This window comes from Ascaphus truei, chromosome 5 (genome assembly GCF_040206685.1).
Source record: "Ascaphus truei isolate aAscTru1 chromosome 5, aAscTru1.hap1, whole genome shotgun sequence".
NCBI lineage: Eukaryota > Metazoa > Chordata > Amphibia > Anura > Ascaphidae > Ascaphus > Ascaphus truei.
This window is the reverse complement of record NC_134487.1, coordinates 50,076,549-50,097,409: the sequence shown is the minus strand read 5'-3', so window position 1 is coordinate 50,097,409 and position 20,861 is coordinate 50,076,549. Positions and strand designations below refer to the sequence as shown.

The window sequence follows — 20,861 nt, the reverse complement described above, 5'->3', positions numbered from 1 at the left end:
CTGATTAATGAAAAACATGTAATACCTTTTTTTTAATATTAAATCAATTTTAAGATTTATAAAATCAGTACATTTGCAAACAGTTGAAAGAGTTGTTGTCTAATCCTTCAAGATCATCTGTGCAGGACTCTGACAGACCAATTCAGTTGCATCCCACCTCACTCCCACCCCCACAAAGTAAAGGCATGGCACTAGCTGTCAACACCACTCCCAAGGCCATGAGAAATGAATACAGAAAGATTACGGTTTCATGATTTGTCTGCTGGTAGAGAAATATCCATTTCCTGGTTCCACACGCATGCACATTTTGAACAAGTGTAGAAAGCCTTCACTGCCAATCAAACTTAGAAATCCAACTAAAAATAAAATTAAAGTAATATTTTTTTCTTGAGAAGGAGAGAATAATTGTGAGCTTTAAACATAACTTTGTGATGCATTGTTTTCAGATGTAATCCATTTTACATTGTTAAAACACAACATTTTTTCATCAATGATGTTGCATTTTGCTGTATAATTAGACTTTGCGGGTGTAATTCAGGTAAGAAACCCCAAAATTAAAAATATATAAATTTAAAAAATTTGGGGGGTGGGGGGAATTTGATTCAATACCTTCAACTTTTGGTAGGCTTGGTCTACATTACATACTGCTCATCCCAGCATTAGACCAAAACAGACCATTTGAGTTGTACCATCCCCCACCCTCACAAAGCCATGCAAAAGGCATTTTGCTCATTCTCAACACCTCCCAAGGGCCATAGGCCATAGGAAATTCACACACAAAGAAACGTAATATTTCAGGCTATTGCTCTTGGCTGAGAAATTAATTTTCCTGGTTTCACACGCATGTGGATGTTTGAACTGGGGTGCTCCCTGGAATGTATGGCTATAAAATATTTCAACGCCTAGGATATATTAAATAATTAAAAAAATATAAAAATTATGTGGTGGTGTAAAAGAGTATAAAAATGTATACTGGCCCTTTTGGTGGTTTTTAGTTGCTGCTTGACCTTGAAGAAGGAAACCCGAGTCCTTCTTATTGTTTCAATGGAAGTATGAAGATGGTCACACGCATGTGCATGGCTCATAAGTACGGCATTGTGATTTGTCTAGAATGACTTCACTGCCAATGTGAATTTCATGTCCAAAAAAAAAAAAGTCATATCTATTTTTTTTCTCGAGAATGGCTTAACAATTGTGGGATTTTAAGCAAACATGTTGTGATGCAATTTGTTCATATTTAATTCATTTTTACATTTATAAAATCACTACCTTTTTATTTCTCTATGAGGGGGCATAAAATGAAATTTTATTGGGGGGTGGGGAATTCTATTCAATACTTTTAACTTTTGGTAGGTTTGGTCTTTATCCTGTACTTTAACTTTTATTTCAGTACATTTGCAAACAGCTCAAACTGTTGTTTTCTAATACTTCACTCTTTATCAACACCTCCCCCTGGCCATAGGACATTCACACACAAAGACACATACTGTTTCAGGCTTTGACTCTTGACCTTTTTCATTCCATGGGGATTAATTGAAACACCTGGTGTAAATGATCGTGGAATCCGTTTTTCATTGAGAGAGGGGGGATTAGGACAAACTATTGTCTGTTATTATGTTTATTGTAGAATAAACTTGGACAATCCCCCCTCCCCTTCAAGAATTTCTGCTTCTCGTGTGAAAGAAAAAAAATGGCTGCAAGATTAGTGAATTGAAGGCCTTGACTGTTTAATACTATTGACAGCCACACAAAACGAATTAACTATAACTTAACGTACCTGTAAACTATAATGAATTTTTAGAAATAATAGGTAATACAAGTGTCTAATAAAAATTCTGGAAACCAAAGGTACATGCTGTACACCTCTATAAACAGAAAAAATATGTTGATACAATTACCGGGGCTGCATGCGAGAAGATGATAGCCTGCAGCATACCCAGGAACATATAAAAGGAAGAAATCGCAGAGCACTGACAGATTTTCTAATTCTGATTTATTAAAAATGCTAAGTTTTGCATAGATTCATACCATTTGGCTATAACTACAATTTTGTATAACTATATTGGACTTGATTATTCCTTTTTGTACCTTCTTAATGCAGGTGCTCTGTTTTTTCCCCCTTTTTTGTGTGGGTATTTTGCTCTGTGACTCATGTGCATATGACTGTTGTTTTAATTAATGGTGGGCCTCGTTAACCTTTCATCAGGATTAAAGAATAGAGCTGAGGTTAAAACTTTTAATGATGAAGAAATCAATAGAATACTATTTCAGTCTACACCTGAAGAGGCGTTTGGGCTAAATAGGCCAACCGATCACATTAAGGATCTTGAAAGGTTGAAAAAAAAGGAGATTGAACTATTTTCTCAAGGAAATACACTAACTGAGTACTATAAGCAGAAATAAATACCCAGAGGTTTTAGGATAAGGAACCGCCCCACTATAGGTAGTGACAACAATACATTTTGTCAGAACTGGTGCAAAATTTTGAACAGAGCATCATTGGACCTAATACTTTTGGTAATAGAAGAAGTGGGGGGTCAATTAACCACTGTCAGGCATGAGATTTTAAAGATTGAAATATTAATTGAACAAACACACCAAAATGATACTACTGTACAATCATTAGATGAATTAAAGCAAAAATTACAAAAATTTAAAGACGATCCTATTCATTTTAAGAAGCAAAAGTTAAAAAAAATAGTCTAAATAGAAGGAAAACCCAGTGTATCAGTGGAGTAAAACAGAAAAACGTCCTAACTATCCCATAAGATTTAAGACCACCAAAAGACCAACAACAGCCCATTCTAGTAATTCAGACATGTATTCTTCAATAGAAGGAACCTACCCACGGACACCGGAAGGTTCTTCATTTTTAGACCTAGGAAAAAAAAATGCAAGACCAGGATGGGCAGCAGAAATTCTAAGAACGCCTCCAGTGCTTCATCCACGCCAGTTCTAAGTAAGCACAAGCTGGTAATACATTTATCAGATTATCCACTTACAGAAATGGATGTTGCTGTCCTATCCAGGGGCCCTTCTTTCGTTCCCACCACCAGACCAACGCCGTTTGAGTTGGAGGAAGAACTGTTTAAGAACCTTAACCATAAAACATTTTTTTGCAGTAAAACAACTGACTTAAAGTCCTCACAGTGTCAGCAACAGTTACAGGTAAACCCCACACAGTGTAAGCTGAAGTCCAGGTTTATTGCATCATTTAAAAACACAGGGGTTAGTGTTTTTATGAGACTAGTCAAAAATGATTTTCGCAAATATTTTAAATGAAGACATCACACTAATTTCAACTTAACGTTACAACAAAAAAATGCTTTAAAGAGTTTGAGAGAAAAAAATATATTATCTTTAAAAGGGCAGATTAGGGTGGTGCTCTGGTCACACAGAATTATGGTCAGTACAAAAATGAAGCGTTAAGACAACTAGCTAACCAAAATTGTTACAGTAAATTGGATCATGATCCTACACTTGGATACCAACAAGAGATTAAGAGCATATTGCAACCAAGTTTAAATAACTAGTGGTTAGATGAGGAAATGGTTACATTTTTAACTATGGTAAATCCAAGAAGACCAGTATCTATTGCCTAAATGTCATAAGGGTCTCCAAAATCTACCAGACAGACCCATTATTTTGGCAACTAATTCCATTAACCAGCCTCTCTCTTTATTTGTAGTCACATTTTTACAACCATTAGTTGCTGTCAGTAGGTCATACACAAAAGACACTTTTGACTTTTTAGAAAAGATACGCTCACTATCCTTACCAGTGAAAAATGTCCTAATGGTGACCATGGACGTAACCAATTTATACACGATTATTCCACATCAAGAATCCCCCCATAAATTACATCCTACTTCTCCTCCAATTCATCCTTTACAAAAAAAAATTCAAATTTGAACACACTTTTTATTTACAGATTGCAGGTACTGCAATGGGCAGTAATGTGGCCCCTTCTTATGCCAATCTCTATATGACTGATTTTGAAAAAACGTACACCTTTTCTCATGAATATTTTAACAAGATATTATTTTACTGCAGTTATATAGGTGACCTGTTTAATCTTTGGGAGGGGACATCAGAGGAACTACTAATATTTTTTGATTATTTAGAGGGACTAGATCCGCCAGTACGCGTCACAAAGAATTAGAGCAATAATCAAATTGCTTATCTTGATGTCTTACTTACCAATTTAAATGACACACTACATACGGATCTCTATAGGAAACCCACGGACGGCAATGCCAGGCTACATGCAACAAGCTTCTACCCAGATACACTAAAAAATATGTTAGGGCGCCGAGTTAGGGCGACGAGTATTGTCGATAGACAAGAACAACTTAATGACACATTAATGGACATACAGACACGGTTTATTGATAAAGGTTTTTTAAGGTTGCCCAAGACAGGCTGTTACAAGGGCTACAGTTGCAGTATATGTAACAGTCAGTACTGGGGAGTATTGTCACACTCTAGAAGTGGAAAAACCTTTAAAATTAATGAGAGGACTACATGTACTACCACAAATGTCATTTACATAATTAAGTGCTATTACAATTACGCTCAAAAAGAACAGGCAAAACGCTGCTTATATGTTAATGTAGTTGTTGTATTTTTTTAGTGATTATGTTCCAGAAACACTTTATTTCTTTTACTCATTTCTCCTTTTGGATGGTTTCACAACCTTTCTTAAATGATCCTTCAGTGCATGCCACACAAGTTCTTTGAGGTTCAAATCTGGTGTTCTGGAATGGGAGGGGAAAAAATGGTGAATTAGTAGAACAGATAAAAACTATTTAAAACAATGAGAAACAGTTACTGTACACTGAAGCACTTACTCTGGTGGCGTCTTAACCCAGTTGATCATCCTCACAAGAATATAGGTAGTTGAGGCAGTATGTTTAGGGTCATTGCTCTGGACCGTGACCACCAGATTGGAAATCATGCCTAATGTATTTAACAATACAGGTGACAATTTGCACTTGAAAAAATTATTTAACCATGATTCCTGAAACAAGAGATGAAAAAATTATGTAAAAAATGAACATTAGGGTACAGAATACACTACTGTAGAACAGTGCATAATGCTACAGCATGTGATTTTGTGCATTATTTTACCATCAAATATGATTATGCATCCTGGTCCACGTCAGAGATCGCACCCCACACATGCATCTTCAGTGGGTGCTTGGGCCGCAGTTTCAGAGATAGACGTCCTTTTTTTTGCATAATGCAAAGTGGCAAATCTCTCAAGAGCTACAGTTGTCTCATCAGAAAAGATGACATCCTGAAAAGTCTCGCCACTTTCGATTCATGCCCATGCTTGGTCCACTCTTTTTATCTTGTTGGCCTCCCTTATCATAGGATACGCTCTGAAATGACAAGGAAGAATTTTACCGGTACAGTAAAACCACACTTTTATCTACAACACTATCTATTTGTGTACAACACTTTACCTGTATTGTCCTACAGATATACCGTTCCACATTGCACTAACTACGGCACAGTAATTACAGTGCATTATACTGTAATTTATTACAGGACACTTACTTGACACGTCCATATGTCCATCCGAATTGGCGTCTCATCAACCTGATGCTGGTCTCAGATGCGGTGATATTGTGACTGTTCTCTAGAACAGTCTTGACTGTTGCTGCAAAGCGCTCACCATTACCTTCGCTAATTTCGCCCACCTGACGCTTTGCTGTCCTACAGTTTAAATGAAAAGAGAACAATTTGTTAGGCCCAAAAATAATTAAAAACAAATACATTAAATATATTTAAAATTATACTTCTAAAATTAGTACAGTAATTTTTTGGTTCTAAAAAAATTGCAAAGATAACGTAAACCAAAAAAATGCATTTTGATATGCAAGAAGCTTTTAGAGTAATAAAAGCAGCAAGAGAAAAATAAAACATTTGATACTTTCTTCTAAATGAGTTCAGTAATGTTTTGGCTCTAAAAAAATTGCAAAGAAACAAGTAAACAAACACTAGCATTTTGATATGCAAGATGCTTCAAGAGTAATAAAAGCAGCAAGAGAAAAAAAAACATTTGATATTTTCTTCTAACATTAGTACAGTCATTTTTTGGCTCTAAAGGAATTGCAAAGAAAACAAGTAAACGAAAAATGCATTTTTTAGAGCTGTTAGAGTAATACAGTAATTGCAGAAAGAAAGCAAAAATACTTACTCTGTTGTGACCGGGGGACTCCGCTTTACAATTTTAGTCTGACCATGGGCATGATAGCAGACAGTGCTTTGTGCTAAATTGAGGCCCAAAGTAAATAAACAGCGTTTGATCTGTACAATTCCGTGTTCTCTCTTGTACATAATCTGTATTCTCATGCTGAGATCTTTTGAAATAACTTTCCTTGGCATTGCTGCTATAGAAATTAAATCAAGCACTGAGGAATGTATATTTGATGTGTATTCGATGTACAGTATTTTCAATGTGCATTGAATCAGCAGAACATATGGTGTATATATACTTTAATGGACTTCGACAGGTAAAGTATACGCCCAGTTATAACACCTGCAGCTCGTGTCTACGCCTGGTAACAAATTCCGCCAGGGACAAAGTGCATAAAAGGTGGGACAAATTGCATAGCCTCCCACACACTGATCTCTATCTGAAAGAGCTCTTGTCTAGACTCTGTATTGTGCATTCTTCCATCTGCTTCCATGGATCAACCCCGATTCTACAGACACAGGAACCTGCTTTCTTCTGCAGTGCTGGCCATGAGAAAGCAAAAGTCATAAGCTGTTTCCAAGCCAAAGCCAAAGGTGCCTAAAAAAAGGTTCCGAAGGCGCCAAGGACAAAGTTCCCTGGCCCTTTGTATGTGAAGAAAAAAATAGCCAAAGTCTGGGATGATGAAGTTGTTTGGACAGGCCCCAGAACTGCCCCTGCACCCACCGAAGCTGAATTGGATGTGCCAGACTTTTCACTGCCATCACCGTTTCCTAAAAATCCGCTCACTCTGACCTTTTGTCCACCGATGCTCATCCGTAAACTCCCAGCTCACCTCCTGCAGCACACAGCCATGCTTGTGTTAGTCCAGAAACCCCCCAGGTCACCTCCTCCAGCACCCAGCTATGCCGATGTTCTTCCATATGACACCAGCACTCCTTGCACTAGATCCAGCTTGGTCATTGTGAGGAGTCTGGGATCGCGGTGCCCGCGCCCTGGTTCCTCCTCACCTTCGTTAACACCCGCTGCCGAAGTGCGTGCCCCTCGCTGGCGCCACTTACCTCTGCTGCTCTGGGGGTTCCCCGACATCCCCGACGGTCTCTCGTTCCTACTAGCTCTTCCCTCTCCCATGCGGCTACCATGTGTTTCGGCCGCGCGTGAACAGCGCGCGCCGGGTTAAGATAATTTATTCACTGCTCTAGCTGTGAAACCACGCCCCCAACAGACTAATAGGATCTCCTGCAAGACTCCTCCAGGTCTGCCTCCACCTCTGAATGGTCAGCCGCACTTTATAATGCCTGTCCTCCCTCTCACTCGTTGCTCGACATAGTTTCCACTTGGATTACTACTCTGGCGTTCTCTCTTTTATTCTCTCAGGTTACAACTTGGCTTGGCGGACGTTTATCTCTGGCCCTCGACCCCTGCTTGGACAATGACCTTCTGGAATTCTCCAATCCCTGATATTGGCTAAAACGTCAACGACGACGGCACTTCTTCACCGGTACTGGCAAGTATTGCTAGCTAACATCACCTGGCCTGGCAATGCCTAATTCACCACACTGCAGACATGCTCCTTTTGCTGTGGGTGCGTGCCCATATACGTTCCTCACCTCAGTAGAAGGGACGGGTCTCGTCTGCGGGCAGCACCGTCATAACAGTCATCTGCATGCTGGATGTTTTTAGTGGTATCGAAATGACTGACAACTCAACCGAGCAATACAGGGACAGAGTGGAGGCATAGATGGATCGTCTTTTTGAGACAATGGATAGGATGCATGGTTGTTCGTCTGGAGAAGATTTAGAGGAACATCGCAGGGCTCTATTATTTTCTTTCAGTCCCTGCCCCTGTATGTCCGATGCAGGAGGAGGAGGGTGATCTGGAAGTGCCTTATTCTCCCATGGAGGAACACCCCCCCCATGCACCTTCTCAATCCCTGGATTTGACCTTCACAGTGCCAAAACAAAGCACAGCATGGGACCTCCAACACTCACCCCTTCTGTCTACAGGATACACATATACCCTTATTTTGGAGGCAATGACAACCCCGGTACGAACTAAGCCATGACAGGAGGAAAGCATCCTCCCAGACCATCTACCCCCATCCACTGCTAGAAGTACACCCACTCCAGCACCCAGGATTTTACAGCTTCAAGACATCATGCTGAACAACCTGCCCCAGAGCAGATGTGGTGGTCTACCTAAGAAATATGCCCAGCTCATCTTTAAACAACATGTCTGTTTGAGGGGTACAGCGAGTGGACACAAAATGTCAATTATGAAGGCAATAAATACAAGAAGGGTCTTTCTGAAAATGTAAGGAGAACAATTATGGACAAAGTGAAGCACTATTTTAAAGTTACCAGTATTCTTGCGAGAACCGTGAGAGACGGCATCAATGCCCTTTTGAGGCATAGAAGGGCTCTTTCCTGGAGGTTCATTGACTTGTTTGATGACTACACGTTATAAATTTATTTACAAATAAAGATGTGCTGCCAATGTTTTAATCTAAAAATAAAAGTTGATTGTTTTAAATTATTTAATTGTTTAATACTTATTTTCTATTTTTCATGTCCGGTGCTGTGCGATGACAACGTGCAGGAAATCCTTCCCCCCACCTCCCTTCATGCACGAAACTCTCCCAGCAATACTGCCAGGTACAGTGAGACACAGTACTCAAAACCATGCATGCTATGTCCCTTCCCCCCAAACCCCTCAAAAACTTATATAAACCTCTAGTCCTAATGTAAAGTGCTGTAACCCATGCCATGCATGCTTTTTCTCTCCCCCCATAACCCACCATCAGAAGATACTGTATCATAATGGACAGTATTGGTGTCATGGTTTAATCATTTTTTTCTATTTCTGTTTTTCATGTTCATGTCTAGAGCTGGGCGAAGACAACGTGCAGGAAATACCCCCCCCCCCCTTTGGTGCAGGAAACTCTCTCAGTAATACTGCCAAGTAAGACATAGGGCCTCATGCAGTAAGCGTCGATTATGTGAAATCGGCAATCTTACCGATTAGTCATGTTATTGGCGTTTTTTCCTCTCCGTATGCAGTAAGTGCCGAATACATTCAAAATCAACCCGAAAACAAATCCGCCCACTCTCACGATGATTAGCCGATCACACACAGGTGTATCGGCGTGCGTGGCGCGGTGCTGTTGTTTTGTTTACATCTTTGTCTTGTTTTATATGTGGAAGTGTTTCGTGTGATTGGCTGTACATTTATTGTCTGTTTTTTGTGAGTGCTGGAAGTATGCCCGCAAAGCGTGGGAAGAGTGATGCTGGTGGGAGTGGGAGTGCTACTCGTGGGAGTACGCGTCGGAGTGAACGTACTGTTCAGGGGAGTGATGTTGCTGAGAGTGAGAGTGGTGTTGCAGGGAGTGGGAGTGCTGGTGCTGCGAGTGGGAGTGCTGTTGCTGGGAGTGGGAGTGCTGTTGCTGGGAGTGGGAGTGCTGGTGCTGGGAGTGGGAGTGCTGTTGCTGGGAGTGGGAGTGCTGGTGCTGGGAGTGGGAGTGCTGTTGCTGGGAGTGGGAGTGCTGGTGCTGGGAGTGCTGGTGCTAGGAGTGTGAGTGCTGGTGCTAGGAGTGTGAGTGCTGGTGCTAGGAGTGGGAGTGCTGGTGCTAGGAGTGTGAGTGCTGGTGCTAGGAGTGGGAGTGCTGGTGCTGGGAGTGCTGCTGGTGGCGCAGTTGCTGATGGGGTGGATGGTGGTGGCATGCTTGCTAGTGGGCAGCTTTTGGAGGCTCTTCCATTGGAAGAAGGAGAGTCCAGTCAGCACCAGCCAAGCTCTGACCCTAAACCTGCTCGGAAGAAACGTGTGGAGAAGCCACGTAATCCTCGCTTCAATGACCAGGAAAATACAGCTCTTGTCACTGGCATTCTGGAGCACTATGACAGTATATATGGACATTTACTAGGTAAGTGTACATTTACATTTATTATTCAAATACATGTGATCCTAGGTCATCTGAGTTTTGTTCATATGCAAATATGGCTTCACAATATCTTTCTATGTTAATTAGTCTGGAAACACAGCTTTTTAGCATGCCTTACAAGGACAACTAAACACAGGCGGTCAATTTGCCATAACTGCATACAATATGAATGCAACCTTGCTTACATGTATAGGTTTAGTAGTGAATGCTCATGTGCTTCACATATTACACATAAAACAGCATGTTTGCTATCTCTTGGAACAGCTAGCAGTGTAGGAAACTGGTGCTTATATTATTATTCATTTACCTCATATATTTTATATGTTTTTCAAGGGCGGACAAGTTCAGCAAGCAGAAAAGAAATGTGGGACACAATAGTCATTGGTGTCAATGCGTGTGGGAATCATGTGAGGGACAAGCGGAATTGTCACAAGAGATTTGATGATATTAGGTCCAAATTGAAAAAGAAAATACAACACCAACGCGTGCATGCTACTGGCACTGGAGGTGGGCCCACACCACAACGTCTCATATTAAGTCCATTGGAGGAGCTGCTTCGGGCAAAATTACTTCCCGTCGTCGTGGAAGGCTTACCTGGTGACCGTGATATAGGAATTTACCCCTCACAATTTCCACCAGGTGAGAAATATTACTGTACTAGGCGTGTCGTTGCTTACAGTTATTTTGCATAGTTACACTGCTTTTTATACTGTCTTCACAATATAAGCATACCTGCATCTATATATGTATATGTCTGATTCTGTATATATATATATATCTAAATAGACATATATGTTGTAGTCCTACTAAAAGCAGTAACTAATTGAGCACGTGCCATTGCGTGCTCATTTACATGTGAATTCCCAAAATGCATTGCTGCAGTGGAAGCAATTGATGGTGGGCGAAGATGGGGAACAACAGGGTAGTACACATGTGTAACACATGTTAATCAGAAATTATTACTAGCTACAGGTACAGAACAGAAATATGTAGAATATTATTGTGTATTTATTTATTTTACTCCGACAAACATGACATTACTGCCTATTTTAAGCATGCATCAAATATATTGCATGCAACGGCCTACAAACATCACTTGCACTAACACATCTATAGTTGTTTATGAAAAGGTCCATTTTTGCTTTAAGTCATATACAGACAGCATAATGAGGCACACGTATCATATTTTATGTCATTGTTTTCATAACTTCAAAACTGCACACGACTATTTAGCTCATCTACCATTGTGTTAAAGCAGCTGCAATTAATATCTCATCACAGCATACACTTCAACAGAGGGGGTGGGGTTCAGCACACACACTAATTACAGCCTCATTTTAGGGGCAACTTAGTTCACACCATTTTCACCTGTTTCAAGTAATTGAAAGGTGTGGCTCATTAGGCTTTTTGGGGAAGGGAAAACCGTTCTTACAACCTCACTAGCACAACTGAAGTTAATCACACTCATTTGAAAGCTTCACTTTAGCTACTAAATGCCCCAACAACTCATTACTTATCAAACCGTACGTCACACATTAGTTCACTCATATCTATAGTTGAACTACTATCAACGACACATTATCACACACTGCATGTCTTGTCTTGTTTAGTCACAGCCACATTCATGTGTGCCACATCTTATATTAATGTACCACACATATCCTCTACCAAAAACAACACTTTTTGCAATATGACCACCTTCATGATAACCATTGTGAATGGTCATCTCATGATAGTTATGTACATTATGATACTGATATCACTACACAACATATGATTTTTATGTACTAATTTAATGTATTTTTCCTCACGCATTACTGCAGAACCATAGTATGTTGTATGTTAGGGAACTCAAAACTTCTAAGTACACAGGCATGTACATTGTTATTACAACTATTTATGTTCACTTTCACACACACATTTTGGGTTAAGGAAATGATGCTGTTAGATACTCATAAATACAGAACATACAATAACTGTTTGTACAATATTTACACATGTAAATGTAAAACTTATGTTATTTTTATATATAGTTGCCCCTGAAGGACATGTGTCACCTGAGACTGAACAAGTGTCTTCACCTGGGTCAGCCAGCTCAACACACCTAGAAGGTGAGTGTATCAGTTGGTGGCCATATAATATGTGCTCTTCTATATGTTATGTTGTCATGTTCATTATTTGTTTTGCACATCTTCTTTAAATAGGATTACTTAGTGTCAGTGAAAATGAAGTGTAAGGCAACTTGTATTGTGTTAGTGATGTTAACTATCATGTAGGAGTTTTGAGTTTACAGCAAGTTTTCATTCACTCATATTTCATACTGAGTCCAAACATTATTCTTAAGTCAAGGTAGTTTTTAATGTGAGGTTATAAAACGTATGGAAACATGTTAGTTGTTACTTATGACACAGTACAATTACATAGTAACACAGCAGAGATTAACATGACATTTAATAATTTGTACATTTATTTGTAGAACATGATGAAGAGGATTATGATGATGATGATGATGACGCCACCGCCATACACACACAAATAGAAGCAAGTGACCATGAAGACGTTCCAATTAAAACTGTTTTACCGGCAAATCGTCCAGCAAATACGACATACGATGCAATTGTAGCTTCTGAGGGAAAAATTGTGGAAGCAGAAAATCGTCGCCATTCTGACTTCATGACAGTGCTGGAAAGGATGATTGCACTGCAGGAAGAAACAGTTTCACAATTGGCACATCTCCACAGAGTCTTCATTGAAGTGCCGAAACAGTTGCAAAAAATCAACACCTCATTCGAAGCATTAGTTGTTCAGCAAACACAAGCTAATTACTGGAGAATGACTAATGTACCACAATTCAACACCTCCCAGCCAGGATCTGTTCATGCAGGTCAGTTTTCACCACATTCATCTGATATTCATTCACCAGGCCCAAATGTTACCGGTCAAGTAGCAGAGATTGCTGTGCAGGTTCCTGACGACATACTACCACTGCCATCTGTACAAAATCAGCAGCTGACACCTACAAAGGAGCCCACAAAAACAAAATACAAGCAGTTACTACTGACCAGTTTTTGGTCAAAAACAACAAAAGACACACATGAAACAGACCAACCATCACTTGTGCAGTGTCTACCAACTTGCTCACAGTCACTACCCAAAAGCCCTGTAGGTGAATCACTGCCCAAAAGCCCTGTAGGTGAATCACTGCCCAAAAGCCCTGTAGGTGAATCACTGCCCAAAAGCCCTGTAGGTGAATCACTGGCCACAAGCCCTGTAGGTGAGTCACTGGCCACAAGCCCCGTAGGTGAACAGTCACTGCCCAAAAGCCCTGTAGGTGAGTCACTGCCCACAAGCCCTGCCCGTGAAGTGCCAGAGGCCACTCAAAGTGGCTCTGCTGTGCCTAAAGTTGGTGGCAAAAGAAAAAGGAAAATTCAAGAGACAACAAGCAGGCCTGTTACTCGCTCGCAAAAGGAACAAAAAAAATAAATGTTATAATTCAGAAAATATGTCTTTGGCCTTGTTTTGTTGACTTCACATTATCTAATTACTATTGTATGTATGCTGAAGACTGTGTTGTTTCCAAACTTTCAAGTATGTTCTTGTACACGTGAAGTTTTGGAAATGTTAACACTCAATTAATGAATAGTGTTATAAATATTTATGTATTAATCGTCTGTTCAGTAATGGTCCACCTGGAACCAGTTGCAAAGTTTAGAGAAGCTGCCATTGACTTTGCAGCAAAACATTGCATTTGGGTGTGTTAATTGATGTAAGAATTGCATATGCATATTAGTCACATGCATTTATAAAAACACCTAAGTAACTGCAAACATCTTTCTTGTACGTGTACAGCAGGATTATGTGTAAATTATTACTTACCTTTGCCTTGCTTGGGCATTCTAATTTTGTCCTTTAATCATTTGTGTGTTCTTGTTTCAATAACATCTCAGAATGTATAAAAATATATATACACACACTGAGTGTGTGTGTGTGTGTGTGTGTGTGTGTGTGTGTGTGTGTGTGTGTGTGTGTGTGTGTGTGTGTGTGTGTGTGTGTGTGTGTGTGTGTGTGTGTGTGTGTGTGTGTTTGTGTGTGTATATCTATATCTATATATCTATATATCTATATATCTATATATCTATATATCTATATATCTATATATATATATATATAGTACTATATAAACTGGTATACATGTATTTTACAAACTAATACACTTCATGCTTCCTTGTGAAAGCACACTATTTTAATAATACAGGCATAATGTTTGAGAAATATCCTAAGTATGAGACTCTAACAGTATTGTGCTTAAACAAATGTTTATTACTTCATTCAATCATGTTTCTCACCATTTAAATAGGTTTCATACAAGGTATACTTACTGCCATCAATGTTGTGTGTACTCCTGCAATATTAAAAAAAATAAAATATAATATATAAATATATATATTTTTATAAGAGAGATATATTTAGATATATATATATACACACGTATTTAAACTCATGCAGACAGGGAGTTAACCAGACTTTCACATACACACAGAAATGTAAGCGGGGAAAAAACATTTCTTTTTGCAGGTGTGTGTTTGTACTGATATGCCTGGCTAAGAAATATTTTCACACAGTGGTCTTTGTTAGTGTTCAAAAAAACACTATGTGAACGCATTCAAATTCTAGGGATGTTTTTCACAAACGAGATAAAAGAAGGAGAAATGTTTCTCCCACAGTCCCATATCACAAACCACAACTGTTAACCCAATTAGACAAACAAATCCAATTGGCGTTTGAAATAAGGAGTCAAAGTAGTTAGTTTTGTTGACCTTGACAAGGAAAAACAGGAGTTTGTTAGCCATTCAGCACATTCATTTTGATGAGCAAATAACACAGACCTGCACACAGCTTTTGTGCTACTCAGACATGGCTGATGAATTCGTTAACAATATTAATCCCCTTTTAGGGTATAAGTACATGATCTGTGAAGCCATCTTGAACAGTCGCGGACAGAAAGCAAGCACACGCCAAATCGATGATTTCATTCGAGCAAAATATCCTTATTACCAAGACCGTAAGCATGCACGGAATTTTAATTCCTCAATAAGATTCACTTTATCAAGTAATGACTTTTTTGAACGTGACCAGGATAAGCTACAACACACCTATGGTTTCTGGAAGATTGCCCCGGAAAAACAATTTCTCCTGAAAGACGGCACTTATATTGTCGTGAAAGGCATATTTATTCCTAATGGCAATAGCAATGTATCCGCTACTACTGATCCGTTTGAATCGATACGTGCTGCAATATCTGCAGCCTCCATTCCTGAAACCCACATTGTACAAGAACAAAAGTACTATGATTATGTACCAAGCCTTTCAGCTGAAAATGCATTGGAATGGGAACCCGAAGAAATGAACCTACCTCCCGACCAATTATTTGAAGAAAGCAGTGGCGATTCCTATGAGCGCATCCTGGAGGAGATATGTGTCATACTGGATTCAGCGGTTGGGTCAAGCGTGGATAAAAATGCCTTGCATTTCTGGAGCGACCAGTTGCAGCCAGGCGAAGAGTTAATTCTAGAAGAATGGTAAATATAACAATCGTTATGCGTTGACTCTGCGTTTAAATTTTTTTTTTTTTTGTAACCACCATTTTCACTTTCAATGCGTGGATACAGCGTAACATTGCAGACTGCATAACATGTAGCGATCACAAACAAATTGTTTCCTAATACAATATAGTAGAACCTGAAAGAGTAGTACACATTGCTGACGGTATACATATACGTACTTTCCTATCCCTTTAAACATATTAGCAACATTTTTCCATAACTCTAACACATACCTGTTTTGTTATCATGCAACATCTACAACATTGAAAACCGGGTCCACCACGTATGACGTGGGACCCTTGTCATGGGCCAAGGCGTCCTTAAAAAGGATTACGGATGTAAGTCCCGCCCCCAAGCGACGTGCGCGCCTCAAAGCCTATTGGCTGTCATGTTTTGTTATAGTAACGGTAACTGCAGTGTGTGATGCGTGCGGCTCAGTGTTTGTAGGCGTACCCTGGGCGTTAGCCGAATGTTAATTGAGTGGGAGGAGTGTTAGCGTGCGTTTCACGCTGGCTTAACATGACGTCACACGTATTGCATTTGCGCATTGTGTTATCGGCCGTCCTTTCTGTCCAAACACGTCTGGTTTAAAAGAATACAGATGTACTCGTTTAGAATGATTTTAGTTTCATCTTCATTGTATTTGAAATAAAGATGTGATGTTTACTGGTATTTTCTACATGTATTGAACGCACAACGTTCGCTTTGTTTTGCGCATGCGCTAACAGTTAGTGGAGCCAAGCGTGAAGTGCGTGCGCACACTAAGATGTGCGCGCACATTTTTCAGTATACAGGCAACGTTCACTTCATATACATAGTTATGGCTGCTACAAATGATAATAAAAATTACATACTGATGTACACTTGTAGTTGTAACATATAAATGAGTGACGTGTGTATGTACACAATCATATAGAGCTGTGTAACGCGTTGTCACGGATACATATATAGTAAGGTGCCATATTTGACCATCATGTGTTTGCTGTATTTCAGAGATGTCGGGGAAGATACAATCGGATCAATGTATGATTTCAGAAGAGTCTACCTTTATATGAGATGATTGTGAGGAGGAGCCACCGACTACTATACTACATATGGAACTAATTTTATATTGCTTGCAGCGCTTATTAACAAACAATTAAAAAAGTGATACCCTTATGCCTATATTGCATAAGCACTTAATTAACATAATGATGTTGCAAAATAGTGCCTATTGAATTTTTCTTGAGTGTTCTTTAATGACTACTAACATTTTATGACATGGTGTGTTTTTTATATAACAACCATTCCCACTCTGCTAACACATTTGTGTATTCTATTGTGTAATGGAACGTATGACTGTCGAAACTATGTAACAATAATAATAATAATAATATGAGCATGTTCATGTATAGGGCTGCTAGTTGTACGCAGCGATTTACAGACACATGTTTCAGCCTGAGGTCCCTGGCCCGTGGAACGTACAAATGTTTTTTTGCCGCATGAGGCACAGGGAGATAAAGTGACTTGGCCAAGGTCACAAGGAGCCCACACCGGGAATTGAACCAGACTCCCCTGCTTCAAACTATCAGTGCCAGTGTGTGTCTTTACTCACTGAGCCACTCCTTCTCCCAATGTAAAGGACACTTACAACCAAGTAGCCATTTATATTTAAAATCTCTTGTTACATGGGTATGTAGATAAAATGGTTTGGGACTGTAGCAAATAATGTTACTGGCCAGATGTTATGGTCCCCTCCAATGCATGATGTTCTGAATATGACATCACCATCATGTTATGAAGTACGTTTCTGTGTATATTTCATTAACCTAACTAACTATAGTTTACGGTGTTTATTAATCGTTTAAAAATACATAGTATAGTCAATATGATGATATAAGCTACCATAATAAAGCTGGTGTTATCATTTGTCGGTGTTATACATGGATCCTACACCAATTGATAGAGACACAAACAGTTGTCTTAAAAAGTGTGTCTATGCTAGTGATGAATGTGCTCCCGTAAGTAAACAAATAAGTACAGTTATCCCCTTTTCTCCAAACACCTCTATATTACATGAATGGAAATTATAAGGAAACATACATAAAATGTGATGAAATGTGAGTAATCATTTTGTAATACAATGCACATGAAACCTCAAGAGTAGCTAAATGCATATACATGATACAGAAAGTACATATATGTAACATTTGTGTTTAAACCAATATGTTGGGTTTTTAGTTCAAATAATTATAGGAAGATTGAGGTAGCCACATCTTATGAGAGATGTCAGCAAATATACATACCATGATCAGTCATACTGCAAATATACCTATAATGCAAAGGAACAATATATAAATTGCAAACATTGACATGCCATCTTCAGTACCGTAAACAACACATCAAAGTGTGTATTTGGTGTTAAATGTGCAACACCATGTATATTTAATGACATTCAAAATGTAAATGAGCCTGGTGTACACATCATATGGATGTACATGTTACACTGCACCAATAACATTGTATGTAAGCATACTAGAAGCATGAATGAGTATGGGCATAATATGTGTATTGTGTTAGCATAAGGAACAACACAATGCTAAAATATTAGTGCTTTGTTACCCCAGTTGTATTCACATACACACAACTAAAGTACAATTGAAGAGGGATTATATAACCTGTGCAACAATAACATACCGGTGCCACATCCCTTTGTGCACACAGCAGAGAAAAGAAAGGTGTGCAACCCATATTCATCTGTGTCCTAACAGAAGGTTATATAAAAAAAAATTATTGTTAAGATAACATAATGTAAGTATAAAAGTAGAACTTGGAACATATCTGTTTTTACTTACAAGAAAAAAATGAATTGATGAGATTCTGTCGTGTCTGGCCACCACTGGCTGTTTGTTCATTTTCAGCAGCTACATGGGTGGGATGCTCGTCTACCAAAGGCTCAGCTAGGTCTGATTGTACATTGTGCCTGAGTGCAACATTGTGCAAAATGCAACAGGCAAGGATAATATCAGAGACTTTTTGAGGCTTGTATAGAAGAGCCCCACCAGTTCTGTCCAGACACCTAAATCTGGTCTTGAGTAGGCCAAATGTCCTCTCTATAACAGATCTTGTAGATATATGGGCTGCATTGTACCTCTCCTCTGCTTCAGTTTGAGGGTTTAGCACCGGAGTCAAGAGCCACGGCCTAATTCCGTATCCTGAGTCACCTATAATGAATGGAGCACACATAAGCTTACATTAGTGATCAAATTCTACAATGCCAACATTCCTAAATAAAAATGTGTTTTGTGTTATAACATGTAAATGTGTACTCACCCAGCAGCCAACCATATTCAAAATGTCCCTCTTCGAACGCATGGAAGACTGAAGAGTTCCTCAGGATAGAGGAATCGTGACTGGAACCAGGGAATTTGGGTACCACATGCATTATCCTCATCGTGGCATCACATACCACCTGTACATTGAGTGAATGGTAGTGCTTCCGATTGCGGTACACATGCTCACTCTGACTAGGTGCAATCAAAGCAACATGTGTGCAATCGATTGCACCCAGCACACATGGTATCCCTGCTATATTATAAAAGCCAGTCCTGACTTCCAGCCACTCTGTCGCCTCTGTAGGAAAATGAATATAATTCCTAGCGCGTCTATTGAGTGCATAGAGAAACTGGGTCAAGGCCCGCGAGAATGTAGATTGCGAGACCCCGCCCACTATGCCCACAGTTGTCTGGTATGACGCGGAAGCAAGATAATGTAATGAGCACAGCATTTTAACAAGCCCAGGGACTGCACGACCTCTGGCTGTGAAAAAATCTAAATCTCCCCTTTACTCCTGATAAAGAGCTAAGATTGCTGCTGAACTCAAACGATAGCGACTTACAATCTCCTCCTCACTCATCCCATCTAACAGGGTTCTCTCCCTGTACAGACGCGGACGAGGCACAACTTGTCTCCTCTGTCTTCTCCTCTGATCTCCTGTCCCTCTCCCTGTCCCTCGGCCTGTCCCTCTCCCTGTCCCTGTCGTATCCGCGTCACTGTCCCTGTCACTGTCCCTCGGTGTGTCCCTCCCTTGCCCTATATGATTGTCTTCATCATCAAGCATGTCATAGAAAAGAATGTTCCTCCGTCTCCTAAACAATCTCAACATTTTGAAATGAGTAGCTGTGAATGAGCAGGTAATGGGCGTCCTTTAAATAGGTATAATGATGTCAGGTGACATAGTAAAATGCAAGGTTTTACATGAACATAATAAAGTACTTGTGTGGCAAGCTGTGTGCAGTTGTTGTGTGTATTCTGCAGGGAATGATGATATTTGGCAATGATGTGACGTGATGCTTTGTAGAAACATTGCTTGCAAATAAATAGTTGCATGTGCAATGCATGTAAAACTTGTGAACGCAAGAGTCAGTCATGTAATGAGACAAAAAGGCTGAGATTGATGTGGGAAAAGTTTTGTGTAACATGTGTAATTAGGCATGTTATTGTGATATGTTGCCAACAATGAATAGTCGTGTGCATATGCATGCATTTCTGTAAGGAGGATAGTTGGTATAGAATGAGTTAACAAGGTGTCCCAATGCTGAATTACTGTACATGTGTGTATAAGTTAGGTTGAAGTGCTTGTAATGCTACGGTTACAATGTAAACATGCAATGTGATTGAGCGTCCAATAAGTGACGTCATGAAAATAGGGAGGACCAAACGTAGATGTAAACATGAGAATTTAGATGTACATGAACGTTTAAAGATGCGTGACACATTACAAGCATTGTGTAATGTAAAGGAACATGAATATACGGTGTATGTGTGACATGTGTGACATGTGTAACATCATGTAAACAATTGTCGATCAATGCAGTAAAATGTGTGCTATGATGTGAGGTTCTCCTTTAAGAGTTGAGTATAGTATTTTCCCTTGCCACATCATCACATGATGAGTAATGTGACCCGCAAATGCTGAAAACATGTAAAAGTATAATGTTATGCAAATAATACACGTCAGCTGTGACACAATGCAGGGAATGCCCCCACACTGTAATGCAAATCCCCTTTGTATTGTGAGCAATGAAACGTAAACAGTACTATACTGTTATACGTCCCCGCTCCATTGACTCCATTGAT

General features: G+C 39.5%; 1 long non-coding RNA gene across 1 annotated transcript; it reads right to left on the bottom strand.

Annotated features, from left to right (window-relative positions):
• Nucleotides 1-12,972: 12,972 nt before the first annotated feature.
• Nucleotides 12,973-15,703, bottom strand: LOC142494373 (uncharacterized). Its single transcript, XR_012801401.1, has 3 exons — nucleotides 15,554-15,703; nucleotides 14,520-14,542; nucleotides 12,973-13,156 (listed from the first exon to the last, which is right to left on the bottom strand). It is a non-coding gene; the product is annotated as an uncharacterized LOC142494373 (long non-coding RNA).
• Between the last annotated feature and the right edge of the window lie 5,158 nt (nucleotides 15,704-20,861).